Below are 27,885 nucleotides of genomic sequence, written 5' to 3'. Positions count from 1 at the left end.
GAGAGGTTAACATGCAGTGTGCGTTATGGGCCCACAGGTGAGCGAACCCCTTTCTTCCCTGTAAAAAGAGGTATAAGGCAGGGGTGCGTATTGGCCCCTGTGGTATTTTCCCTCTTTATCAACCAAATAGCTACAATTTTAAATAACATCTCGGCAGATGCACCTAAAATTGACGATACAGTGGTATCTGTCTTGTTATTTGCCGATGATGCTGTTTTAATTTCCCGTACCCCTCTAGGCCTCCAGCGACTTATTAATGAATTTGTAAATTTTATAAAGGATAGGAAACTTTTAATTAATAAATCAAAAATGTATACCATGGTTTGCGGGAAGAAGAAGAAGACACTAAGGCCTTTCTTTCTCGAAGGTTCAAAGATAGAAGCCGTCACATATTTTTGTTACCTTGGTGTTACTTATGAACATAATAGTAAATGGGGAGGGGAGCAAGAAAACATTAGACATAAAATGATAAGGAACACAAATGGAATTTTTCGTTTTGCTAGCAAATTAGGGGTGTAGATTACAGAATATGGTAACCATATATAACACTAGATGTGTTTCCTCAGCCTTGTTTGGAGCCGGAATATGGGGCCATTCATCTACAGACCAACTTCAAAATAACGAAAATTGTTTTTTAAAACAACTCCTGAGTGTCCCGGCTTCGGCCTCTACTGATTTGATCCACCAAGAAACCGGCCTTAATTATATATCGGATCTAGCAGCTCTACGCCCTCTACTTTTGTGGCGTTCGATCTGGTATAAGAGTGAGACAGAGTTCACTCAGAAAATAATTCAAGATTGCCTTAAATTAGAGTACGCTTCCCGCATCCCATGGCTGAGTTATATTATACATTGGTATGGTATACTGTTTGATTTTAATATTTTAAAGGTGTCCGAATACACAATCCCCTTTTCAAAGAAGGAAATTAAGGATTCCTTCTTGTCCTTTAAGAGGGGAGAGCGACTGAAACTAACTAGGACCCAAAAGACTGTTGTGTTTTATAGGCAACTTGAACTCGAAAGTGGTTTTCAGGCTTATTTGTCCGATGTGTCCAGATTGTCACATCGCTTTGTTTTAATACGCCTGAGGCTGGGCATTGTACATCACTTGGTATCCTTCCCAGAAATAGGAGAGCGATCTACTATGATATGTCCATGTGATAGTACCTCTAGCCAGAGTTGTTGTCATTTTTTACTTTTCTGTAAATTTTATACATTTTTACGGAAATTTTACCTGAAGCCTATCTTTTTAAAATATAACGTTCGTACAACAGTGGATGCAATGAACTTACTATGTGCCCTTGAGAATACGGATATTTGCTTTCGGGTTGCATTGTATATATTGAAATGTAGAGCAGCCAGGAAATCCATAATATTTTAATCAATTGCCATGGTGAAACTGTATACAAGCACATGACACTTTTTTGTCGGGATGGAAATATGTTTATTATATGTTGCAAGAACCCGAATGATTACTTAGGCATATGTCACTTTAAAGAGTACTGGCTAAAGTCCAAGCTAAAGTACTTCTTAGCACTATGCACTTTTATTGTAATATTTTTGTTATGCTGCTACTATTTTGTATGTGATTGTTCGAAGTATTTTTAGGCATATGTCATTTTAATGAGTACTGGCTAAAGCTCTAGTTGAAGCACTTTCTAGCACTATGCACTTTTACTGTAACACTCCTTTCGTCTGCTGCTACTAGTTTGTATGCGATTGTGACCGCACTGATCCTCTCAGACGCGGCCGCTCCACACACTGCTCCCGACCCTGCCTGATTGCACCGTATCGTAGCGCTCCCAGCCTGACTGCATACCGCTACCCCGCCTTGCTGACTAACGCGCCTCGACATTATTTAATTAATGTATTATTTACTCGTTATTCAATTAAGTTTGCAACGCAAAAGGGCCAGATTGCTGCTTATTTGTATTCCGCCTGGCTGAACATTTTATAGCGCTAGTTGACAAAGTGCGCTTTTTAGTTGTGCTGCGCTGCCTGCTGGTCTCTTGGGTGTACGATTATTTTAATTGCTTTGCTCTGATTGATGTATGTGCCCGCCTTGGCTCGCTGCCATTTTGTGGAGATTGTTGTGCCTACCTGACCGGATATCCGACCCACACCCGCCTCCCAGCTGCCCCTCCCTCCCACTGACACAGTAAGGCCATCGCTCCCACGGCCTCGCTGTGACCGCCCTGATCCTCTCAGACGGGGCCGCTCCACACACTGCTCCCGACCCTGCCTGATTGCACGGTATCGTAGCGCTCCCAGCCTGACTGCATACCGCTACCCCGCCTTGCTGACTAACGCGCCTCGACATTATTTAATTAATTTATTATTTACTCGTTATTCAATTAAGTTCGCAACGCAAAAGGGCCAGATTGCTGCTTATTTGTATTCCGCCTGGCTGAACATTTTATAGCGCTAGTTGACAAAGTGCGCTTTTCAGTTGTGCTGCGCTGCCTGCTGGTCTCTTGGGTGTACGATTATTTTAATTGCTTTGCTCTGATTGATGTATGTGCCCGCCTTGGCTCGCTGCCATTTTGTGGAGATTGTTGTGCCTACCTGACCGGATATCCGACCCACACCCGCCTCCCAGCTGCCCCTCCCTCGCCCCTCCCCCCTCACTATCCACATATGACAGATACTCTTGCGCGCAGCGTTCACGCGCAGCGATCGCGCCCAATTCACGCCGAAGGTGCGCCAAAGGTAAGCCCGTCTACGCCCGTCCGTGCCTGGACCGTGCCCAGCGCCAGACCCCCTGGTCCCCGCCACTCCCAACCCTCTAGAGTCACATATGATGCCACTTTTCTCCTCGCCCTCAACCCCGGACGCACCCCACTATGCTGCGAAGCTACCCCAGGACGTACCCACGGCCCATTCACCTGCCTCTCCTGCAAGTTCAACTGCTTCAGGACCCTCACCAAACCCACTTCCTCCACACACAGCTCCGAACTCAACAGCCTGAAATGCATCCTACTGAACACCCGCTCAGTCCACAGACATGCAACAGAACTCTGGGACCTAATCGACACTGCGTCACCTGACGTCGCCTTCCTTACTGAAACATGGATGAACGCATCTTCTGCCCCCGACATAGCCATAGCTATACCGGACACTTACAAGATCATTCGAAAAGACCGCACCAATAAAAAAACTGGAGGAGGCATCGCCATCGTCCATAGAAACACCATCAAAATCACAACCAGCTCTGACGACTATCTTGCAACCGCCGAACATCTCCACTTTCAGATCCACACCGACCCCAGGACCACCCTTAGAGGCACCCTCATTTACAGGCCTCCAGGCACGAGATCTCAATTCAGCGACGACATCACAGACTTCGTCAGCCCGCACGCCCTCGCCTCCGAGAACTACATTCTTCTAGGAGACCTCAACTACCACCTTGAAAACATACTCGACAACAACACCACCACCCTTCTGGACAACCTGTCCAATCTCGGACTCAAACAACTTGTTGACACCCCCACTCACACAGCCGGACACACGCTCGACCCTATCTTCACCTCCAGCAAGCACATCTCCTTCGATCACACTACAGCTCTCCACTGGACGGATCACAGCTGTGTTCACTTCAGCTACAAAACCACCCTGACCCACAACTGTCCACAACCCATTCCCCGGAGAAAATGGAACAAAATCACCACCGACCAACTCCTCACATCACTCAACCAAAACCCTCCCACCCTAGCAATGGACCCTGACCAAGCGGTCACCAACTTCAGGCAATGGATTACCCACAGTGCGGACGAACTAGCACCCCTGAAAAAACACCAGTTGAAATCATCCAGCAAAAAGGCTCCCTGGGTCAGTGATGACCTTAAAAAATCCAAGAAGACATGCCGCACCCTGGAGAAGAATTGGAGAAAAGAACCAACCTCAGACAACATGGCCTCCCTCAAGACAGCCACCCGCAAACACCACCAACTGATTCGATCCGCCAAGAAATCAGCATTCAAGGACCGTCTCGACAACAATTCTCATAACAGCAAGGAACTCTTCAATATCGTCAAAGAATTCACCAACCCTTCCGCAGCATCCAACGACATCACTAACTCCCAAGACCTCTGCGATGCGCTATCCTCCTTCTTCTACAACAAAATTGCCGACATCCACAACAGCCTCAAGAATACTCCCAGTGACCAACCCGCCCCACCCCCTTCAGATCCCACCCCTCCAACTAACAACCTCAGCTCTTGGAACCCAATCACCATTGAAGACACCATTCGCCTCATGAACTCAATCCACTCTGGCTCGCCTTCTGACCCCTGTCCCCACTACATCTTCAACAAAGCTGACTCCATCATCGCTCCCCAACTCCGCAATGTCATCAACTGCTCTCTCAACTCTGCCACCTTTCCAGAAATCTGGAAACACGCCGAACTCAGCGCCCTTCTGAAAAAACCCACAGCAGACCCCTCAGAACTGAAAAACTACCGACCCATATCCCTCCTCCCTTTCCCGGCCAAAGTAATCGAGAAAGCCGTCAACAGCCAACTCGCCGCCTTCCTTGAATCCAACAACTCCCTGGATCCCTCACAGAACGGCTTTCGAGCCAAACACAGCACCGAAACCGCCCTCATTGCGGCGACCGATGACATCCGAGCACTCCTGGACAACGGAGAAACAGTGGCCCTCATTCTACTCGACCTCTCCGCCGCCTTCGACACTGTCTGTCACAGCACCCTCATAAAACGCCTCAACAACATCGGCATACAAGGAAAAGCCTTGGACTGGATCATCTCGTTCCTAGCTGGGAGAACCCAGAGAGTCAGACTCCCCCCATTCTACTCAGAGCCCACCGAAGTCATCTGCGGCGTACCTCATGGTTCCTCACTCAGTCCCACCCTCTTCAACGTCTACATGAGTCCTCTCGCCTCCATCGCACGTCAACACAACCTCAACATCATCTCCTACGCCGACGACACCCAGCTAATCCTTTCACTCACCAAAGACCCCAACACCGCCAAAACCAATCTTCACGAAGGTATGAAAGAAGTAGCCGAATGGATGAAACAGAGCCGCCTAAAACTCAACTCAGACAAAACGGAGGTGCTCATCCTAGGATCCTCCCCCTCAGCTTGGGACGACTCATGGTGGCCTTCCGCTTTGGGATCAGCACCCACACCCACAGACCATGCACGTAACCTTGGCTTCATTCTAGACTCCTCTCTCTCAATGTCCAGACAAGTCAACGCCGTATCGTCCTCCTGCTTCAACGTCCTTCGCATTCTCAAAAAGATCTTCCGCTGGATCCCCCTCGAGACAAGAAAGACTGTCACCCATGCACTGGTCACGAGTCGACTAGACTATGGCAACACACTTTACGCCGGAATTACAACAAAATTGCAGAAAAAGCTCCAGCGTATCCAAAACGCGTCAGCGAGACTCATTTTAGACATCCCGCGCCAAGAGCACATCACCGGACACCTAAAAAATCTCCACTGGCTTCCCGTCAACAAGAGAATCACTTTCCGCCTTCTTACCCACGCACACAAGGCCCTTTATAATCTGGGACCCGAATGCCTCAACACCCGGCTGTCCTTCTACATTCCCACCCGCCAACTAAGATCATCCAATCAAGCCCTCGCCGCAGTCCCGCGCATCCGAAAAACCACCATGGGTGGCAGATCATTCTCCTTCCTGGCTGCCAAAACCTGGAACTCACTCCCCACCCACCTTCGCCTTACTTAGAACCACATCTCCTTCAGAAAAGAACTGAAAACCTGGCTATTCGACAAATAGTGAACCCCTCCCTCTAGCGCCTTGAGACCCTCTGGGTGAGTAGTGCTCTATATAAATGCCCGAACTTATTGTTAAATTATTCTTAGTATTTATTAAATAATGTTGCTCCGTTGGTGCATCACTTCATGGGCCAGCTATGGAAGGTACAGTTACGTTTCCTTCCAATTTAGTAGGGTAATTATAAAATTTGCATTATGATGATTTTATAACATATAATTTGGATGTATTCTTGTTTTATTGTTGCTTTTATGGTTGTGTTATGCAAACCGAATAAAGTTTTCTAAGAAGAAGAGTGGAAGGATGGATGTAAGGATGGATGAGTGAGTGAAAAGGAGGGTAGATGGACAAAAGGATGGATAGTTGAGTGAAGGGGTGAAAAGGTGGATGGATGAGAGAAAGGATGGATGGATGAGTGATAGGGTCAATGGATGGATTCATGAGTGGATGAGTAGATGGATGGGTGGATGGATGGATTGATGGCTAAGTGAAAGGGTCAATGGAGAGAGAAAGGGAGGATGGATGGATGACTGAAAAGGTGAATGAGTGGAAGGATGAATGACTGGGTGGATGAATGAGTAAGTAAAAGGATGGCTGATGGGTGAAAGGGTAAACGGCTGGATGGATGAGTGCACGGATGGTTGGTTGGAAGAGTGGATGGATGAGTGTACGGATGGATATTGTGAAGTGGTGGAAGGATGAGTGAAAGTGTGGATAGATGAATGAAATGATGGATGGAAGGAAGGATACATGATGGATAAGTTAGCAAATGGAAGAATATGTTTGGATATTGATGGGCTTACTTATATACTATTGCGCGACCTCCTCTGATGTGTCTGTAAAACGTTACTTTTGTCTCAAAGTTTTGTCCTGAATTTACACCCATGCCAGTTTGTCTCCCTACTGGACAGGGTTTTACTTACAATGCAGGGGCCTGTAGTCCTATCATGTCCCAATACAGAGGGTAAACACCGACCTGTGTTAGGTACTCATGCTGGACCTGGGAATATAAGATCTCTGATGAGGGTGGAGGGGCGTGCACGTCCGCCCAGTGGCACTTTTACTTTCACAATGTGTCTGTAAGTTTTACACTTTTACGCTTAAATAGATAAATGTGACACCTTCGTATAAAACAATTCCCCATTCAGATCCCGCCCCATCATTCTATTTGTTTAGCATGAAGAATACTCGTTAAAATGCATTTTCCATGTAGTTCTTTGATTTTAATATCATATATGTTTATATAAATAATAAGCCTCAATTACTTTTTACTTTTTCAATTACTTAAAAGAAAAGGCACAAATGCAGTCCAAAAGGTAAAAGACTTCTAAATATTTTAACATGTAAAGGTGTGGCCATTAATAAAAAGAATCAGCAAATTGTAATATCAGTATAACTGTATAAATTGCATTTAAAAAAGGTTTTCTATCGTTAAAACGTTTGCTTAGTTTAAAAAAAAGTGAATCTCCCCGTCGGGGAATTGAACCCCGGTCTCCCGCGTGACAGGCGGGGATACTGACCACTATACTAACGAGGATTTGATGGGTGCACAGTCGCTAAGCAGCTCCTTGTCGCGGCTTCAACCCGCCCTGTCCCGCCTGTGACTGATGGGTCTCATTTCCAGCTCCTCGACACCAACGCAAGGGGCCACAGGTTCAACACACACACTCCCTCCCACAATACACACAAACGCACTCCTCCCTCACACCTCACAGCAGCCCTCTCGCCTCCCAGCAGACGCTCTCAGCAGCATCCCCTGATGCCAGAGTCGCCACAACCAGCTCCCAGGGCTGCTCCAGACGGGGCCCGGCCTGGCTCTTCAGCCCAGGGGCCCCTGGCTCTGTCTGATGAGGGGGCATTGCAGCGGGGGCTGCACACAGGGAGGGGGGCGGGAGACTCTCCCACAAGCCTCCCCCCCCCCAGCCGGAGGAGAGAGCTGGGCTGTAAAGGTGAAGAGAGGAGGCAGGAAAAGCCCAGGCATATGAGGGTCTGAGAAAGAGGCGCTTTCTATTGTGAAGCAGAGGGGAAAAAAGTGAAGAGTTTACAAAAGTCCTTCGAGCCGGATTTGAACCGGCGACCTAAGGATGAGAGTCACTCCACTACAGTCCTCCGCTCTGCCAACTGAGCTATCGAAGGCTAGGCTGGTTACACATGACTAGGCGCTATATGGCATTAGAAGTGGTTCTGGACTGGGCACTATTCTGTGTCTTAACACTTGATAAAGCTGCAAACCCGACAAATATTTAACTAACAGGGAAACGTCTGAGTCTTGACTGATTTTCATGATATATTTACAATTATTATTTTGGGATCCAAAAGTTAATAATGGGGTTATGTTATATAGTTATATATATATATGTAGCGCTCAAACACCGTAGGTTTCCTGGTATATTTGTTTTTTATTTATTTAGGGTGTTTCGTGTTTACTGTTGGATACATTATTGCTGTAGATCCTGGGTAACATGTGTTATGGTCTTTTAAGAGTTATTTTTTTAGTTCGGATGTTCTTTGTAGCATTAAATACTTAAATGTGTTTTTGCGGTTCGTGCATTTTAATTATAAAAATGGTAATCACCATGGGATCCACAAGTTAATAATGTGGTTATGTTATCTAGTTATATATATGTTAAACTTCATCAGGTGTAACATTTTATGTTTTGCTCTGTGACACCAGGGGCTGGTTTTACTTAAAGTTCAGGGGCTGGTCCTTGTAATAGGATCTGTTTAAACACCAGAAGGTGACAAGAGGGCTGTCCCCTCTGACCTATCAGAGCTCTTATATGCTGTGGGTGTAACAAAGATGATAATAGGAGGAGACTGGGTTGAAATGCGGAGCCATTGTCAGCCCTTTGCCCCTCAGCAGCATCGCCTCAACGTCAGTCCCACCTCCTCTATAAAAGAGGCCTGCAGGAATCCAGTCTGAGGGGTCAGAGGGCAATCAGAGGTTACTGGGCCATAGTTGTATCAAGGAGGGGTGTTTACTTCTGGTGCCCCGGGGCCTCCGTACTCTGGGCCCCCAAACTAGGGACCAGGCCCCCCTTTTAACACCTGACTCAGAATAACAAGACAGAGCAGCTGAAAGCTTACTTGGGGACCCACATGTATGAAAGGAAGAAATGGGGGAAATAAACTGCACCCTGACCCTATTAGTGCACACTTTTTACATCCGGTATAAACATAGATACATATTTTGATTTATAACTTGTTTACATTTGACATGAATAAATATGGAATCAGTTGTACTTTAGAATGTTTAACCTGCCCTCCCATGCTTCAGTCGTATCTTATCCTACCCGATTTAAAAAAAAAATAAGTTTTTCCATTCGGTTCTTTTAAATTGAAATGATGTCAGAAAGGAACAACACAGCAGAGAATGATTACAAATGTGTGTTTATTGCTTTTAACCTCAGGGGCCTTATTTATGAAGGCCTTGCGCCGCCGGTGCGCCACTTTTAAAATGGGAAAAAGTGACGCACTGCGGCGCAAGGCCTTCATAAATAAGGCCCCAGGGGCCTCATTTATGAAAAGTGACGGCATCGCTGCGTGAAAACAGTGATGTGTCACTTTTCACTCCGCCCTCCTTGTGACACCAATGATACGTCATATTTAATGTATGACGCATCATGGCGCTCGGAGTTACAGATACGTCAGTATTTCTGACGTATCTGTAAGCGCAGAAGTGACGCATTGCTGGAGTGTGTCACAAAAGTGACGCAACTCCAGCAATGCGCCCTTTTCACATGGGGCAAGCTCCATGTGAAAGGGCCTGCATCAGTCTTACGCCTGCTGTGAGGCAGGCGCAAGATTTTGACGCAACGGCGTCCTAAAAGTGACGCAGTGAAATTTTATAGATTTCACTGCGTCACTTCTACGACCCTTCCTTGCGTCAATACGCCCCCCTTGCATACATTATACCTGGCGCAGGTATAATGTAGCGCAGGGGTTTACAAAGTGACGTATCTACCTAGATGCGTCACTTTGTAACTATGGTGCAACAAGGCACATTATTTACGCTGCTGGTGCGTCACAAAAAGTGACGCACCGGCGGTGTAAAAGTGACGCACGGCCTCATAAATGAGGCCCCAGATGTTTACTTTTGTAAACACACACCGCAGAGGCTCTTCCCTCCGCTCTCCCAGAATGCTGTGCGGGATTATTCGGGGTCTGCCCCTGTCAAGGCTGCTGATGCCCCATTGCTGCTCCAGGGCCCTGTGGGCTGTGAGTGCTGTGGCGGTGCTGCCCCCTGGCGGTCAACCTGAGCATCTGAAGATACCAAGGAAGCAGCTGGCCGGTCACTGGAGAGCGGTCTGTGGGGCCCTCAGCCTGGTGAGGAGACACAGGAGTGAAGTGTCCTGGGGAGAGGGGCGTGGCTTTGTCTGGCTCCTGGGGGGGCAGTAAGAGTCAATGTGGGGGCTGCTGCTGTCCTCTGGTCCTGGGTCTGGGGAAGTTCCAGGGTTGTAAATAATGAGACATGAGCAGGTTGTGGCACAAATCCTGACCCCTCATTCCTTCGGGTTTGTCTGGAGTGGGGGGGGGGGGGTCTGTGACCCATTGATGGTCAGACTATAAGAATGATAGTATAACTATAAATGTACCAGAGTGATGGGACAGAGACTGAGCCACAGGGGTTACTGACAGCCTCCCATATGGTCTAGCGGTTAGGATTCCTGGTTTTCACCCAGGCGGCCGGGTTCGACTCCCGGTATGGGAAGTACAGCTTTTTGCTAATGCAACATTATAAAATGTATTTTATTCCATCCAAACTAAAATGGCTCTGAAAGTCCTAATAATCTCTCTTGCTTTCTATCAGTCTAAAGCCCTCTGTGGTTTACACCGACCCCTCAGCTCCTGTTCCCGCCCCAGCCCTTCCTGTTCAGCTGCTGTAGTATTAATGAACGCTACAGATCAATACTGTGAAGGGTTAATCGATGTTTGCCTTTTATCACACAACAAAGAGTACAGATTATATCAATAGCGCGTGGATTACAAGGCACCCGTGCCCTGAGCTCTCACCGTGTGAAATGCTCGTTTATTTCCTGCTCCGCCCCTGCTGTGGAAGAGGCGCTTTCAGAGTCTGTGTTGTGACATTAATCTCGCGCTGTGTTGATTTATAGGAGATGAGCATTTAGGAAGTTTGTTTATTCTCTCCTCTGTGGTGGCAGCTCCTGTGTCCGCCGTTTCTCGGCCCTGCACTCCTCTAAGAGTACGTTAAAGCTCTGCCCTAAAAGGACAGTTTAACGCATCAAAGAGTCATTTCCATGTGTTGGTTAAAAACAAGTTGTGTGTGTCCTGTTTAAGGATTGAATTGTAAAATTGACTTTTTTATGTTGGATGTTTAAGCAGACACTATTGACCACTAGAAAGTCAGCAAGTGACTGACGCCGCATCCTTACATGATTGAGCGGTGACGCAAGCAGTGTCCAGGCGGTTCCATGGTGTAATGGTTAGCACTCTGGACTCTGAATCCAGCGATCCGAGTTCAAATCTCGGTGGGACCTGAGGATTTTCTTATTTGATTCCAATTATTCTGGGTCTTACGCAGAGGATCATTAGTATCCCTAACATACCCCCTCCCTTCCTGTTTTCATTCTCCTGGTCTCTGCTGATATCCATACATTATCTTTAGGCGGTGCTGGGCGGCTCGTGACGCTGCACACAGGTGTTTTATCATTCCTGTGCCTGTGTAGACACCTTTCTCCTGTGGATATCCATACATTATCTTTAGGCGGTGCTGGGCGGCTCGTGACGCTGCACACAGGTGTTTTATCATTCCTGTGCCTGTGTGGACACCTTTCTCCTGTGGATATCCATACATTATCTTTAGGCGGTGCTGGGCGGCTCGTGACGCTGCACACAGGTGTTTTATCATTCCTGTGCCTGTGTGGACACCTTTCTCCTGTGGATATCCATACATTATCTTTAGGCGGTGCTGGGCGGCTCGTGACGCTGCACACAGGTGTTTTATCATTCCTGTGCCTGTGTGGACACCTTTCTCCTGTGGCTGCACAACAGTAACACACACAGTGTGGACCGGACTCCAGCGCCCTTCACACCGGATAACTTACAAGGAGACACACAGACGGGAAAGCAGTGTGGAAAAGAAAGGCTTAAATAAAGTGTTAACGGATACAAATTAAAAATGCTTTTTGTTTTATTTCTGCTCTTTATTGGTAACGGTTGATGACGGTTTCCTCGCTGCTGCACCTTCGGATTATTTGGAAGATAGTTCAGTTGGTGACAGCACAGGTCCCCCCCACCCCCTTCGGTTTTGTCTCCATGAGAAGCCCATACTAGTCCCCAATAAACTTTTTTCCTCTTTACACACTACGTTTAGCAAAACCAAATGAACCATTTTCCAAACACCGACGCTTGGTTTTGGCAAATTTAACAAATTGCAGGAGAAGTTTCTTATTTTAATAACAGCAACTAAATGAGCACTTAATCACATAACACCCTCTGAAAAACCAATAAACGCAATTAAATGAGTAAAAGTGCATTTAATCACATAACACTCTCTGAAAAACTAATAAATGCAATTAAATGAGTAAAAGGCATAATTTGGAGAATGCGGGCATCGATCCCGCTACCTCTCGCATGCTAAGCGAGCGCTCTACCATCTGAGCTAATTCCCCTCCACAACATCGAGGGGCAGCGGGATTGATAACGCATTCTCCAGACCGGTCCATTTTCATCTTAAATCACATTTCCCTTCCTAAAATGAGCCTTTAGACAGAGGTTTGCTCTGTAAATGGAAATGTATATGTAAATGTACAGGAATTTATATAGCGCAAAATCACCGAGCGGTTTCTAAGCGCTTGCTTAGGGAACCCGTCCTGGTATTCCCCTGTGAGATAACCCCAGCAGGGTATCCGCAAGGTGAAAGCCAGGCATCCCACCGCGAAGGGCCGTTGTGGAGATTACGCAAGCTATTGTCCAGAGTCGCAGAGTGTGAACCCGTGAATCGAGTAGGCACCGGAGCAAGAATTGTTGAGTCCATGGACATTTTAGGTCTCAAGACCCCGCCGAGCCGGGAATTGAATCCTGGTCCCGGGCTGACCTCCGCTTCCAGGTCTGCCTCCTCTAACCAGTGAGCCACACTTCTCCACACTCTGTGATCTCCAGTTGCTCAAACTGTTGCCATTGAAGCGTCTGACAGAGCTCGTGCATGTCGTGTGCTCGTGCATGTCGTGTGCTCGTGCATGTCGTGTGCTTGTGCATGTCATGTGCTCGTGCATGTCGTGTGCTCGTGCATGTCATGTGCTCGTGCATGTCGTGTGCTCGTGCATGTCTTGCCCTCGTGCATGTCGTGTGCTCGTGCATGTCGTGTGCTCGTGTGCATATCGTGTGCTCGTGCATGTCATGTGCTCGTGCATGTCATGTGCTCGTGCATGTCATGTGCTCGTGCATGTCATGCGCTCGTGCATGCCTTGTGCTCGTGCATGCCTTGTGCTCGTGCATGTCGTGTGCTCGTGCATGTCATGCGCTCGTGCATGTTGTGTGCTCGTGCATGTCTTGCGCTCGTGCATGTCGTGTGCTCGTGCATGTCATGTGCTCGTGTGCATGTCGTGTGCTCGTGCATGTCATGTGCTCGTGCATGTCATGTGCTCGTGCATGTCATGCACTCGTGCATGTCGTGTGCTCGTGCATGCCTTGTGCTCGTGCATGTCGTGTGCTCGTGCTTGTCGTGTGCTTGTGCATGGTTTCATGTAGACACCAGCCCCTGCCCCAGTTACATCATAGTAGTCTGGCATTCATCGGAGTGACCCTGTTGTGCCCACGGGTGGCAGAACGGGGGTCTTCGCCACACATCACATTTACTCCAGGTTCACCTCACTCATCCTTAGTGCTCTTTAAACTCGCCTCTGCAGGGTGCTGCTTTGTAAGGGTTTTCTGTGCACAATACGGCAGGTCGCGTTTTATTAAAGATTTCTGTAAATTGTCAGAATTGGCAAAATATGAGATAATCTCATGTGAATCATTGACCCTGCTGCTATAGAAGCGTCTGGCACATAAGGTTGGCGCATAAGGCTGGCGCATAAGGCTGCGCGTGTTGTTTCCTGTAGATAGGGGCGTTCATTGAGCGTTCTGCTGTCATCAACCCTGTGCACCAATTATGTAATAACAGCTGGGCAATCATCACACTGAGGGGCTTATTATCAAAGAGAGGAAAAGCCCCTCTGCGTGACTTCTCCTCTCCTTGTAAATATCACCCCTTCACTCGCAGCGCTGTGCGTGGAAGGGGCGTTCCATGGGTATTGCTGTGGGTGTTCCCACGCAACACCCATGGAACAAGCACATCTCCAGATTTACGAGAAATCGTAAATCTGGAGATGCGTGTGAATGCTACGCCACCCTAGAGGTGGCGTAGCAAGGCGCAACGAGGAGAAATGTTTTCATTTCTCCTCGTTTTTCCCTCTTACAATGAAAGAGGAAAAAGCCTCTTGTGATTGTATTTGTGCAGGAAGGGGCACCCTCCTGCACAAAAACAATCTCGCCACTACGCAGGCATCCTTGCGCCATGGTGGAAGGGTGCCTGCGCCGGCGCATGGCTGCAGTTTGTGCGCCAGCGCAAGGGAAGCACAGAGATGCGACATATTCTTGAAAATATGTCACATCTCTGTGCTTTCCAAATTAACGCATCACAACGCAGCACAATGACTTGCTGCACCGTGCTGCGTTACTTTGTTGTAAATCTGCCCCTTAGAGATTACAATTAAAATTAAAATTCTCTGTGAAGGGATTTTAAATTAAAGGCTAAAAATGAAGTTGTAGCAGCACAAGTAGAGCCAGAGTGTCGTGGAGGCTGTTGGCCTCACTGAGGCACTGTCTGCGCCGAAGAAATTACAGAGGCCGGTTTAGGAGCTTAAAACAACAAGCATTGGCGTTGCCAATAGGTCTCGCAGTAGGAAAGTTGGAGCTATTGGTTTTGTAAATGACATTTTATATTTATATATTGTTATTGACAATGCCAATAACGATATATAAATATAAAATGTCATTTACAAAACCAATAGCTCCAACTTTCCTACTGCGAGACCTATTGGCAACGCCAGTGCTTGTTGTGGAGTGTGGCATTACTGCAAGAGCTGTCGCCTTTGGAGTTGGGGAACCAAGTTCGAGTCTCTGCGCTGGCTCAGCATCCTGTGAAAGAGGGCAAACAACTTGGTTGAAGCTTTTATTCGATATGCAAGGGCAAACAACTTTATTCTCACCGAGCCTAAAAGCGCTCCAATAGTTTAGGGTCACTCTATATATAGCGGAACTATATATATATATATATTTTTTAATTTATTTGTTTTGCTTACTGGGACCGAGGGCATTTGAGCGCTTTTCATGAGCACCGTATAATGTAACAGAAGGTCAGGTTCATGTTTTTGAAGACACTGGGAGATGAAATGATTGCTCAGTACTACAGTGTGTTGATTTATGCTGGAACTGGAACCTGGCCCCCGACCCGCCTCCCCTCACTGCCAAGGTATGCAGTGTTTCTGCCACTTCCAAGGTATACAGCTCTGGCCATGTGTCCACATCTCCTCCCCTAGATCGGTGAGCTTATGGCAGAGCCTGTTCAGACAAAGCAAGAGTAAGAGGGGTGACAGAAGAGGAGAGGGAGACAGAGAGGGTTAAGCGAGGGAAATGAAGACAGATAGAGAGAGAAAAGGCATAGAGACCCAGATGGATACAAGACAATAGACCCGTTTCACGCGGGAGACTCCCGATTTGTAAAGCAAAACGTGTGCTTTATTATAACTGTCTCCCTCCTGAAGTCTCTGCTTCTATAGAAGTCAATTGGGAAAATATATTTACCTTATTTTTACCTCAAAATCTCCCACTTTCTCGTTCTAAAATGTTGGCATGTATGCAGATGTAAAGGGAGTGGGGAGGCTGAGGGGGAGGTGAAGTAAGAGAAAGACAGAAGGAGGGATAGAGAGCGAGAGAGAGAGCATGAGAGAAAGAAACTAGAGATTGACTAAGAATGTTTGGAGATCTGATGCCTCTGAAAATGAAGGAGCTCTAAATCACTTTTAGATGCTGTCAAGAGAAAGGATGCGTTTTGATACCGCGCGAGAACGTTGCTTGCAGCAGAGTGCGTGTGCGAGCTCCATGGACCTTCGAGGCGCACACCCAGGCGCCATGAAGCCCTTCTCTCCGCCTCGTTACAGTGAAAGGCGTTGTCTCATTGTTCACACTCGACAAATCATTGCGATCGGTGCTTTACAAAATAGACCCGTTTTCTAACCGATAGCTGTTGAAACCTGTTCGTGTTGTTTTACAATTTGCAGAGGTTGCCCCGGGGGACTCTGAGCTATGCACTCGAGATAAGATAACACCAGCAAGAATGTAGCCAGGCCTCATTGATGGATGCCAGATGTCGCTCTATACCTGCCTTCTGCTCGTGGGAGTTAATGCCTGTGTGCGAAAGCGCGATGCGCTAGGAGAGTGTATGCTGGCAAATGGCCGGAGGGAAGCCGGATGGGGGCGGGAGAGCCTGGTGGGGGGAGGGGGGCGGGAATGCGAGCGAGGGGAGGAGAAGTGTGGCAGGCGGATTAGGGAGATGCGCGTGCTTGTGTGGTCACGTGACCCTCACATGCTCACGTGACCCTCACATGCACTGTGGAAAAACTGCAGTGGTTTGACGAGTCGATCGAGCCCTTGAATTTTCGCCTATTACATTCGCAAGCGAATGATAATAGGCGGAACCTAAAAAGAGGTGTGGGGTAGCCCAGTTTATGGGTTTATCTCTGAAAAATAAAACTGCAACGTTCTCAATAGAATTTCGATTTATGTTTGTGGTTTAACAAAAGTATTTCTTAATTACTATACATATTTGATGTATTTCTGTAGTTTGAGTATTGTTTTAGTTTAACCTCTTTCAGTCAGTGTCCATGGCTTCCAATGACCCATTCAGTAGGGGGGAGGGGGCGTCAACAGAAATCAAAAGATTAATAAAAAACCCTGTGTCACTAAGATGTTAAAAATGTTAACTATGTGTTATCCATGCCTCGAATATTGGGCCCATCATTAAGTAATCAGTGTGATTAAACATGACATTCTTGTGTAAAAGGACGGTGCACCAAAGGGAGTACTCGAAAGCTCCAGATCTTATTTCAAAAATTCTTTTATTTTATTTGATTCCCATTAAAACAGACTCCTCAGCTGGAAATTCTATTTTAAAAATCCACCTAAAGCACAATCAATCGAACAGTTGTGAAATAAAGAGTAAAAACATCACTTTTCCCTGACCGGGAATCGAACCCGGGCCGCGGCGGTGAGAGCGCCGAATCCTAACCACTAGACCACCAGGGAGCGCTCGTGGGCATTCCCTTTTCAGCCCCTCATGACTACAAAGGTGCAGCTGTGAGTGTGTGAATGTTGCATTGAGGCGCTATTTATATTCACATTCATCCTACCGATGCTTTTACAGAAAATCCACAACACAGGAAAGTGTCATATAGAAGTTAACCAACTGTCTTGCAAACCACAAGGTAAGGAAACGAACAAAACAAAGATGCACTTACAAGAGAGACCGAGGCCAGGGTGACAGGGAGAGGTCCAAGGATCTCCCTTCAGTGAGAGACCTCAGGTGTGCGGCGTTCAGTGATCTGCATTCAGTGAGAGCTACCCGTGTGCACAGGGAGCTCTTATCTGTGCATCGGTCACTGGTGTTCAGTGAGATTCCTCTTAGCTGTGAGTGTAGTCATTCAGCTGTGCAGGGTCAGTGATCTGGATTCAGTGAGAGAGGTCACTGCTCTGCAGCTTTCACTCATATTCATTGATGGGTATTTCAGCTATGCAGGGTTCAGGCACGAGCATCCAGTGAGAGCTCACGTGCGCTGATGTTTTCAGTGACATGCAGTCACTGAGAGTCTGCTCACCTGTGCGGGATCAGAGAAATGTGCATAGAGTGAGAGATCTCTTACTCGTGCAGCCCAGAGTACTGTGCATTCAGTGAGACACGATGCTTGTGCAGCATTGAGTACTGTGCATTCAGTGAGACACGATGCTTGTGCAGCATTGAGTACTGTGCATTCAGTGAGAGACGATGCTTGTGCAGCATTGAGTACTATGTATTCAGTGAGACACGATGCTTGTGCAGCATTGAGTACTATGCATTCAGTGAGAGACGATGCTTGTGCAGCATTGAGTACTGTGCATTCAGTGAGAGGTGATGCTTGTGCAGCATTGAGTACTGTGCATTCAGTGAGAGTGAGACACGATGCTTGTGCACCCTTGAGTACTGTGAATTCAGTGAGACACGATGCTTGTACAGCATTGAGTACTGTGCATTCAGTGAGACACGATGCTTGTACAGCATTGAGTACTGTGCATTCAGTGAGAGGTGATGCTTGTGCAGCATTGAGTACTGTGCATTCAGTGAGAGTGAGACACGATGCTTGTGCACCCTTGAGTACTGTGAATTCAGTGAGACACGATGCTTGTACAGCATTGAGTACTGTGCATTCAGTGAGACACGATGCTTGTACAGCATTGAGTACTGTGCATTCAGTGAGAGACGATGCTTGTGCAGCATTGAGTACTGTGCATTCAGTGAGAGAACTTTAGAAAAGCTTCCATACCTCTGCATCTCTCCAGCTGCCTCCAGGGCTCTCTTCTCATTGCAGCTAAAGGTGCCTCTGGCCCTTCCCATGGGTTTCCGTAGTGTAGTGGTTATCACGTTCGCCTAACACGCGAAAGGTCCCCGGTTCGAGACCGGGCGGAAACACTTTTTTTTCCCTTGGAAAAAAGTAACTCACAATAGTTCATTACTTTATTATTATCATTGAATCTAAGTTGTGGCAAAAAAAGTGAAAGTTCTGGAAATAAAAAGTGGGGTCAGATGGAAAACAAATCTCCCCTCTCTAGTGGAGAAATCTTCTTGACACATTGTTACAAACAGTATTATCAGGTGTTCCACCGAAAAGTGAGCAGACAATCGTGGTCAGGGAAATACAATATAAACTGGTGACAAAGTTCGACACAGTCCCCTTGCAGCACTGACGGGACGTGTGGTTTGGTATAAATTAGAAGTTTGCTTGTGATCAGGGGGCTTTGGAGTTTGTTTCAATCACTGAGACTATAAATGTATTAAATGCACAATTTTGGACGTCACAGTTGGCCGCGTGGGCAAAAAGCAATGTCTGATTCTTAAATGTAAGTGGAAACTTCTATAATAGGTGGATTCGCTACTTGTTTTAAGAAACCCGAATGATAACAGAGGAAAAGTTAGAGCGATCGAAATAAAAGAGTAAAAAGCAAAATCACTTTCTGTTAAAAAACTCCATTTTGAATCTGCTGAATAACAAAAAAAAAATTCTCCTCGCCCGAATAGGGACTTGAACCCTAGACCCTCAGATTAAAAGTCTGATGCTCTACCGACTGAGCTATCCGGGCTTCATGAAAGGTGTGATAGGTACCGCTATCCTTCATTATGTGAATACTGTTCCAGTGTGCATGTTATCTCAGGAACACTTCCTAGCCTTGGTCCACGTGGAATTCAACCTCCTTAAACAAACATTGCTCACTCCAGCCCCCTGAAGCCAGCGCCTGGACTCTCACTTTAAGAGTTCCAGGCGCCCCCAGTCTGTTTCCATAAACCGGCCCCCAGTCTGAGACCGCAGAGGCAGGAGGGGTTCAAGTCTCACATCCACAGATTGTATATTGAAGATATTGCCAGAAGCTGAATCACTTAAAAGTGACGCAATGATGACGTAATTGAAGTAAATCAAAGTGCAGTGGTGCAGATTTACAAGCCCCATGCGCCGCTGGTGCATCACGTTGTGCATCAGGTGGCACAGCCTGCTAAAGGATATTTACAAGCACAGGTAAAGTCACCCTGCATGACTGAACCTGTGCTTGTAAATATCGCACCTGTTCACGCAAAACTTTGGGGCAGATTTATGATGACTGGCACATCCCCAGGGATGCGCCAGTCATCCTGCGCCGCTGCTCCGCCACCCATGGTGCGCCGCATTTACAATGCGGCGCACCATGGGGCAAAAACGGCACAGATGCGTGACGCATCTGTGCCGTAAAGGTGGCGCATTGCTGGAGTTGCGTCGCAAGCGCGACGCAGCTCCAGCAAGGCTCGGGGATGACCCATCTCCACAATACTGCGTCAAGACCTACGCCTGCTTCAAGCAGGCGCAGGGTTTTGACGCAGCATTGTCCTGAAAGTGACTGAGTGAAATCTCATAGATTTCACTCAGCCACTTTTAGGAGGCGTTCCTGCGCAGGAACGCCCCCCCCTGCGCAGGAACACCTCCTTATGGCGCAGGGCTTTACAACGTGACGCATCTCCTAGATGCGTCACGTTGTAAATAGGGCGCATTGTTTGCGCCGCCTTTGCGTCAAATAAAGTGACGCACCGGCGGCGCCAGGCCTTCATAAATCTGCCCCTTTGTGTGTTAGGCGCGGGAGATGGGTGTTGCTGTCACAAAAGCAATCTCCCCATGGCGCAGGCATCCTTGCACCATGGTGCAAGGGTGTCTGCGCCCGCGCATGGCAGCTGTTTCTGCGCCGGCGCAGGGGAGAGCCCAGGAATGCCACATATCATTGTAGATATGTTGCATTCCTGTGCTCTGAAAGTGCCGCAGCGTGGCGCAGCCAAAGGGCTTGTGGAGCCGCGCTGCGGCACGTTCGTATAGATTTGCCCCAGTGTGTGGGAATCCGCTCAGAGAAAACACAGCCAAGTGACTTCTGACCCAGATGGCTTTAAAAAGGTGTCATGGCTCAAATGTACAACCTTTCTGCACCGTGACAGATTAACAGAACTAACACGACCCATCTGTGGCAAACATACCCACTGGCACAGGACAAGGGATGAAGCACCCCCTCCTATAGGCTTTATAGGCTCGACTACAGGCAGTGGCACAAACAGCTAGGAACACACTCAAACATTACTGGCTCTACAGGCAGTGGTAAAAATAAGTGTGCACACATTGACAGACACTACAAGCTCTACAGGCAGTGAGGCAAGCAGCTGGGCGCGGACTCACAAACATTACATGCATACAGGCAGTGGTACAAACAGCAGTGCATACACTGAGAGACATTACAGGCTCTACAGGCAGTGATGCCAACGGCCATGTTCACGCTCACAGCACAGGGCTGGCGCTAGGCATGCGCAGCTGTCCAGGGCCCGCACTCAGCCCACCAATATGGGCCTCGCGCCAGTGTCCCCCCAGCCCCGCCTGTGCCTCGCGCCTATGCTGCAGCACTGCGAGGCCCAGGGGAGGGGCCTCCCTCTCCTCGGCCCCCCCAGGCATGTGTAAGGGAAGGGAACCTTCAAAGAAGAAGCAACTCTCCCTCTTTCAGCCCCCGAAGAGCTGTGGAAGAGACGCTCGTGCAATCACCACACTCCAAGCTGTACAGAAGCGTAAAAGGCCATTTATTAGGATAAGGCTGCAAACATACTAATGAACTTTATCAAACTTAACAACAATTCCAAATCTAACTCCTGATGACAGGTACCGTTTCATTCTCCCCGCGACATTTCAACTCACCATCTCATTAGCCTCACTCCTCCCCATTTCCCTCGCTGACCTCATTCTATAAACACAATCTCTCCCTTGAAGTTCATTCCGCTGCTCATTGCACCCAGCACACCCCCATCCGTCACCTGTGCACCCCTCCCCCAGGGCTGGAGATGCCGGTACGTGACTCACCATCCCGCCAACCAGGAAACCCCCAGAGGGCGGTTACCTGCCCCCACCTGAAAAAACCCAGTGCACCTTTCGCGTCATGCTTCCAAATTCCAAATCGTTTTTTCGGACAAATGAGACCCCAACGGCATCGCCAAACTCATGTAGGCCAATTTCTTTTTATATGTATCCTCTGCCACCACTGTACCGTCCGTCATGACCCCGGTACCTACCAGCTCTTTCTTGAGTTCTGCAGGTTCCACTATTGTGCCTGCCTGTTCTTTCCCCCCTGGGAGCTGCATTTCACAGCGCCTGTTGGCTGCATCGCAGGTTCCGCTGTCTCAGGCCCCGCCCTCCTCTAATTAATTTCTAAGGGGATTGCACCGGGAGACTTTTCCTCCTGCCTCTGTGCTTCACTTCTCCAGGCTGACACTTTGTGCCCCACCCACTGCTGCACTGCAGGGGTCCTGAGCCATGCAGATGATAACGATGCTTGTCAGTGTCTGGCAGGGCCGGACTGGTCGTAGCGGGCATTGGGCATTTACCAGGTGGGCCGGAGGGGTGGGGCCAGTTTTGTGCTCGTGGAGGCCAGTTTTACAGCAGTACTTCAATATCGGCCCTCCTGTAACAAAAGAGCGAGTAGTGCTTCTAGCTAGCACCAACCCCTGCTCCCAGGACCGGTCGAACAGCAATCTGCCAGGGCTGGTTGTGGTTCCCAGTCTAGCTCTGGCATCTGGGAGGGCGCCTTACCACGCAGGAGGGGCCCTGGGCCACGCAGGTTAAAGAGGTGCTTGTCAGCATCAGGTAGGGGGCCTTGCTGCACCAGAGGGCTCCTGCGTCATGCAGTTGTAAGAGATGTTTGTTTGTGTCTGGGATGAGGCCTTGCTGCACAGGAGGGTCCTGCACCATGGAGGTGAAAGAGATGCTTGTCAGCGTCTGGAAGGGGGCATTTCTGCACAGGAGGGGTACTGTGCCATGAATGTTCAGGATCCCCTTTAACTATTGGGATGCAAATAGGGTTGTCACCTTTCAAGAGAAAAATGCCCTCCATTTGTTGTTGTTTTGAGTGTCTGCAGATGCCAGGACAGGCTACTAAATGGGACTTTAAAGAAAATCGTATTTTATTTATTCATTTGTAACATGACTTTTTTGCCTTTGTTTGATTGAATTATTAGTCAGGAATTGTGCTGCTTTAAAAAACAATTAAAAGTGGTTTTTTTTTGTATTTTCTGTTTGAAGTATGTACAGATAAGGGCTAAAAATAACGGCTTTAGGTGATTTTGTTTATTTTTGTACCAGCCTGCGAATGTATGAAGTTACAACGCATACATTTACAATGCATGCCTTTACAACGCAGTTTTTACATTGCAACATCCTTTACAACGCATTCTTTTACATAGCATGCCATTACATCGCATTTTCAGAAACTACCTTTACAACGCATTCCATTACATCGCATTATACCTTTACAACGCATACCATTACAATGCATACCATTACATCACATTTAAGGTAAGTGTTGGATACTATAGGGGTAATAATTACTATTCTAACTCCAGTGAGTGCAACAGTATGGTAAGTGTCGGATAGTGTTAAGGTACTATGCGTTGTAATGGTGTGCGTTGTAATGACTTGCGATGTAATGCCTGCATTGTAGTGACATGCATTGTAATGACATGCGTTGTAGTGACATGCAATGTAATGGCTGCGTTGTAATGACATGTGATGTAAAGGATGTTGCAATGTAATGACTGCGTTGTAAAGGTTGTTTATTGAACAAAAACCATTTTTGCAGTTTTACATTTGGTGAACTCAACCCGAAGGCATTGGAGCGCTTTACATGAGTACCAGTTACATAAACAAGGACACATTCTTTGCTTAGGCACATGGGGTTAAGTGGATTGCCCAGAATCACAGGATGTTGAGCTGATGCCAAGACTGGAACCGGTTCCTCAGTTCAAAGTTGGCAGCTCTAGCCATAACGCCACATCCTGAGTAAAGAAAGGGTGGCAGGCAGAAGCCACTTTAAAGCTTGACTCGTTCTGGGATCGAGATTCCAATTGGACCTCGAGCTGAGCCAGAGCCAGGAAGTACGCCTTGGTGTCTATCTTTCACATTAAGACTGTTTCCATGTGCTGCCATACTGTCAGTTCAATGGACGAGGCACAGAGTGAGAGAGTATTATTTACCCAAGCTCACATAGGGGCATATTATCAAGAATGGCGTTAAAATTATTGCCGCTTTAGCGGCAGGAAACTGCCGCTAAAGCAGCGATAATGAGCTTGATAATATGCTCTTGTGAATTCCAACAGAAGTCCAGGTTCTGGTGTTAACCTGGGCTTCTATGGGGATTTACAAGGGCATATTAGCAAGCTCATTATCGCCGCTTAAGCAGCCATAATTTTAACGCCATTCTTGATAATATGCCCCATAGTTTGTTGAACAAAAATTCTCCAAATCTTGCCACAAAGGGAGCAGCTGAGCAATTAGCAGGGCTATTGAAATTATGCAGCCAGGGAGGGTAAATTGTGTGGCAAGGTTGAGTAAATTATGTGGTAAGAAAAGGAAAATTATGTGGTGCACCGTGGCACATTTAATGATAGTATTATTTCATTATAAACTTGTTCACACTGCCTAGGAATTAGTTGCATCTCATTAGTGCCAGCTTAACATGCAAATGTAGCAATAAGCTACAGAAAGGTCACAGGCAAAGATTTGCACAGGCTCTTTGACTGTTCACATGTTGCTGTGTTTATAGTAACTTTTGAACTATTTCAGCTAGAATATTGTTTTGTTAAAATCGGTACACTATGGGGCCGATTCCGATTCTGTAAAATCCTTTACAAATAGCCGTACGGAGCATATTTCCCGTACGAATCGTACCCTTAAACGTCCCCGTACGTACGATGAAGTACGATTCAGACCCAAAGCAGATCTCCGTACGAATCGTACGAAAGACCATACGACTTAAAAATCCGTATGAATCGCATTCGTAACACGTAGTTTGCGACGTCTGTACGGATCGAAGCAGCATTTCCTGACCCAGCAAGTATGATTTGTCTCGTCAACACTCCGTACGACTCTTTTTCTACGGGAGCTCAAAACATCTGGAAAAGCAGATTTCCCCCCCAGGTACGGTGCGTACACCACATGATTGCAGGGGTACGGTGCGTATACCCCATGATTGCAGGGGTACAGTGCATACACCCCATGATTGCAGGGGTACGGTACGTAGAGGTACAGTGCATACACCCAATGATTGCAGGGTACGGTGCCTAGGGGTACGGTGCATACACCCCATGATTGCAGGGGTGCGGTGTGTATGTGATTGTGTGCCTCTCCGTACAAATCGCTCATACGCGACGTTTTCCGTATGAATCGCGTTCTCATTCCCCAGTCCGGATCGCACTTGTTGGGTCGTACATCAAGTTTACGATTTGTACGGTTCATTGTGAGGGTCCGTGTCGTACGGATTTTCCCTTGCTTTTCATAAGGTTCGCAACGATTTGGTCGTATATTTGTCAAACAAATCGTACTACCCGATTCGGACGGAATTCTACGAGTCGTACGGAAAGGGCTATGGATTCGATTTGGTCGTACGTTTGGTTTACCGAATCGGAATCGGCCCCTATGTGGGAGATGATGGATTACGTGGCATATGCGGACAATCTATAATTATGTGAAAAATGCAGAAGCCTCATAATTCTAGTGGCCATGGCAATCAGTTCAGAAAAGTGGTTGCGCAAGATCACACACTTTGGCCAACTGGGAGGCCAGGATTTAAAGAATGTGTCTCCTAGCTCCATAATTCCACCTAGTTCACTAGACTACAACTTGGGTGTCAGTGATACCGATCACAAGGTGAAGGGGCTGGTCCTCCAGGAAATTGCTACTCTGTTATTATGAGCCCTACCTAGCTTTAGCACATGTTGTTTGTTTCACTCATCTAAGGTTAAAACATACCGAATGGACCAGGTCCTGAGGTAGGGGTACTTAATGAACACTATGCATGGTAGATCTTTATATTTACCGCTGGTGTTTGAAAGCTGAAGACTATTTCATTCTAATTGGATACCAGAGTTCATTTTCTAAAGTTTTTGCTTAAAATGTGCAATAGTGAGCAGTCAAGGCTTATTCCAGGAGGTGGTAAAGGTATTCCAACTTAAATATAGTATAAAAAGTAATCACATTCACAAACTTGATCTCCCGCTGACTTATCTTTTAACATGGCAGATTTCAAATGAAGCACCAAAAATCTGATATGTGACTCATGGTTCCCCTACTCCCAATGAATATCTCCTGACGTCTCTGCACACACAACGTGGTTCCACATGCGCAGTGTTTCTACAAATACACAACTTGTCCACTGAAGTGGTAATGGAGAATTGGCCACAGTCTTTGGCCTACACTGTGATGACTGGGGACCAGACAGAATACCCTTCCCCTGGGATTGCATTGCTACTCAATTGTTGTTAGACCGATTGTAGAGCTCCCCCTGCCCCACCAATTATGGTTTCCTTTCCTGGGCCTCGCAGCACTAGATCATGTTTGTGAGCAGCGGCAGTTGGCATGTAGGCAGAGTGCGGGGGCGGGCATATCTGGTGTCTTACGTGCATGCATGCAAGGTGAGTGGTGTGTAAATAAAAAAGGTAAAACACTTACCTTGCTAGCTGCACACCTACCGATGTCAGACGCCCTCCTCGCTCCGGTCTCCTCGCGCTCCAGTAAATTCCCTTAAGCAATCATGGTGCTGCTATCATGCTGGTAACCAGCATGAGAGATGCGCCAGGATTGGCGAGAGCGCCCTCTCCCAGCGCTCTCAAGAGCACTGGAGGCCTGTGCTTTCTCTAACCCAGCTGTGTTAAGACAGCTGGGTTGGAGAACTTTAAAGTGCGCATGTCTGGCTGGCTGTCACAAGAGAGCCGGCCAAAAAGACATGCGCACTTTAAACTGAGGTGCCCAGCTCCCTGCTGTCTGTCAGCTGCAGTGGCCCCGACCCATCCTAAGACTCAGTTCAGAATGACGAGGATAGAAAATAAAATGGTAATAAACTAACTTTATTACCATTTTATTTTTCAACCATGGGGGGCATTTTGGGCAGTGGGGCGATGCTCCTCCATCCTAATAGAGGATACGCTCCTGGTTGTAAGGTGTAGGGGAGAGAAGGAACCTACCCTATGCCTCATAGTAATGGTATAGCATTGCAAGGCCTTGGGGAGGGCCCTTCCCCTTAAGCCTCTCAGCTATGCTTATGGGCTGGCAGGTAAGTAGGTTAGTGTCTCCCTCCCCTAATCCTCTCAGCTATGCACTATGTTTGAGGGCGCACTTAACGTGGGCCCTATTGAAGCTGCTTCACAGCTCTGTACTAAGGCTCTGTGCATGGGTCCATGTCAGAGTCCATGTCCTGTGATGTAATGTCCTGTGATTTCACACGTTATGCAAATTAGAGGGGCCTTGTATATTCCCTCTCTGCCTGGGCATAGCCGTCAGTCAGGGCCATAGCCAACAGTAGTGCAGCAGGCCAGATTTACGAGAAACTGCTAACGCATCTGTATAGATGCGTCAGTTTCCCTGCGCCTGTGTGAAAAAACCCTTGCACCACCATAGATGAGCGGTATTTACAATACGGCGCATTATGACGCAAGGATTGACAGATGCGTCAGAAAGTCTGATGCATCTGTCGGTAAAAAAGTCACATATTGCTGGAGTCATGTCACAAGTACGATGCAACTCCAGCAACGCGAGTTGCGGCCTATTCCCAATACACTGCATCACTCCTTATGCCTGCTTCAAGCAGGCATAAGGTTTTGACGCAGTGGCGTCCTAAAAGTCACGCAGTGAAATCTTTTAGATTTCACGGCGTAACTTTTACGAGGCTTTCCTGCATGGGAACGCCCACCCTGCATACGTTCTACCTGACGCAGGTATAATGTGACGCAGGGCTTTACAACATGACGCATCTCCCTAGATGCGTGTAGCCTGGGGTTGTGGACCAGGGTTAATGGGAGCACTGGTTGCTGGGTCTGGGTCAGGTCTAATGATTGTACCAGGTTGCACGTTAGGGACGAGATGGACACCAGGTCTTGCAGGTAAAGAGGGTTTTATTGTGATCGCACGTTTGGTATTGAGCATCAAAGTTCTCCTGGTTCTAAATGTGAGTCTTTCCCGGGCAAACTGACTGGGATCCGTTTTGGCAGCACGGGTGTTCACTTCTCCTGTCTTCAGGTCCCCGGGCTTATCCTCAAGGTCTGGTCATGGAGGTAGCTCGCCGCTCCGGATCCCATGTAAAGGAAGACCAACAGAGAGGGAACCGTTAGTTCTACTGTCTTCCGGGGAGTGCACCTTTGGGACCGTGTGAAGTGAGGCAGGGAGGGGGTCACCAGTGTACAACGTGCAGCTAAACCACCGTCGGTGACGTGGGGAGGCTTTACAGGAAGTGAGGGTTAAACGCGGGGTAAAGGAAACAGAAGGAAGGGAAAGA

At 47.6% G+C, this 27,885-nt stretch overlaps 7 non-coding genes across 7 annotated transcripts; 3 read left to right on the top strand and 4 right to left on the bottom strand.

Moving 5' to 3' along the window:
• Nucleotides 1-7,228: 7,228 nt before the first annotated feature.
• TRNAD-GUC (transfer RNA aspartic acid (anticodon GUC)) lies at nt 7,229-7,300 on the bottom strand. The gene has a single exon. It is a non-coding gene; the product is annotated as a tRNA-Asp (tRNA).
• A 513-nt stretch (nt 7,301-7,813) lies between these two features.
• TRNAY-GUA (transfer RNA tyrosine (anticodon GUA)) lies at nt 7,814-7,899 on the bottom strand. The gene is given in 2 exon segments: nt 7,814-7,849; nt 7,863-7,899. It is a non-coding gene; the product is annotated as a tRNA-Tyr (tRNA).
• A 2,504-nt stretch (nt 7,900-10,403) lies between these two features.
• On the top strand, nt 10,404-10,474 carry TRNAE-UUC (transfer RNA glutamic acid (anticodon UUC)). The gene has a single exon. It is a non-coding gene; the product is annotated as a tRNA-Glu (tRNA).
• A 715-nt stretch (nt 10,475-11,189) lies between these two features.
• TRNAQ-CUG (transfer RNA glutamine (anticodon CUG)) lies at nt 11,190-11,261 on the top strand. Its single transcript has one exon. It is a non-coding gene; the product is annotated as a tRNA-Gln (tRNA).
• Nucleotides 11,262-12,322: 1,061 nt separating this feature from the next.
• TRNAA-AGC (transfer RNA alanine (anticodon AGC)) lies at nt 12,323-12,395 on the bottom strand. The gene has a single exon. It is a non-coding gene; the product is annotated as a tRNA-Ala (tRNA).
• Nucleotides 12,396-16,998: 4,603 nt separating this feature from the next.
• On the bottom strand, nt 16,999-17,070 carry TRNAE-CUC (transfer RNA glutamic acid (anticodon CUC)). Its single transcript has one exon. It is a non-coding gene; the product is annotated as a tRNA-Glu (tRNA).
• A 1,344-nt stretch (nt 17,071-18,414) lies between these two features.
• On the top strand, nt 18,415-18,487 carry TRNAV-AAC (transfer RNA valine (anticodon AAC)). The gene has a single exon. It is a non-coding gene; the product is annotated as a tRNA-Val (tRNA).
• The last annotated feature ends 9,398 nt before the right edge of the window (nt 18,488-27,885 follow it).

Source organism: Lissotriton helveticus, chromosome 1_2, assembly GCF_964261635.1.
Source record: "Lissotriton helveticus chromosome 1_2, aLisHel1.1, whole genome shotgun sequence".
NCBI lineage: Eukaryota > Metazoa > Chordata > Amphibia > Caudata > Salamandridae > Lissotriton > Lissotriton helveticus.
The sequence above is the reverse complement of the archived record's forward strand: the minus strand, read 5'-3'. Positions and strand labels throughout refer to the sequence as shown.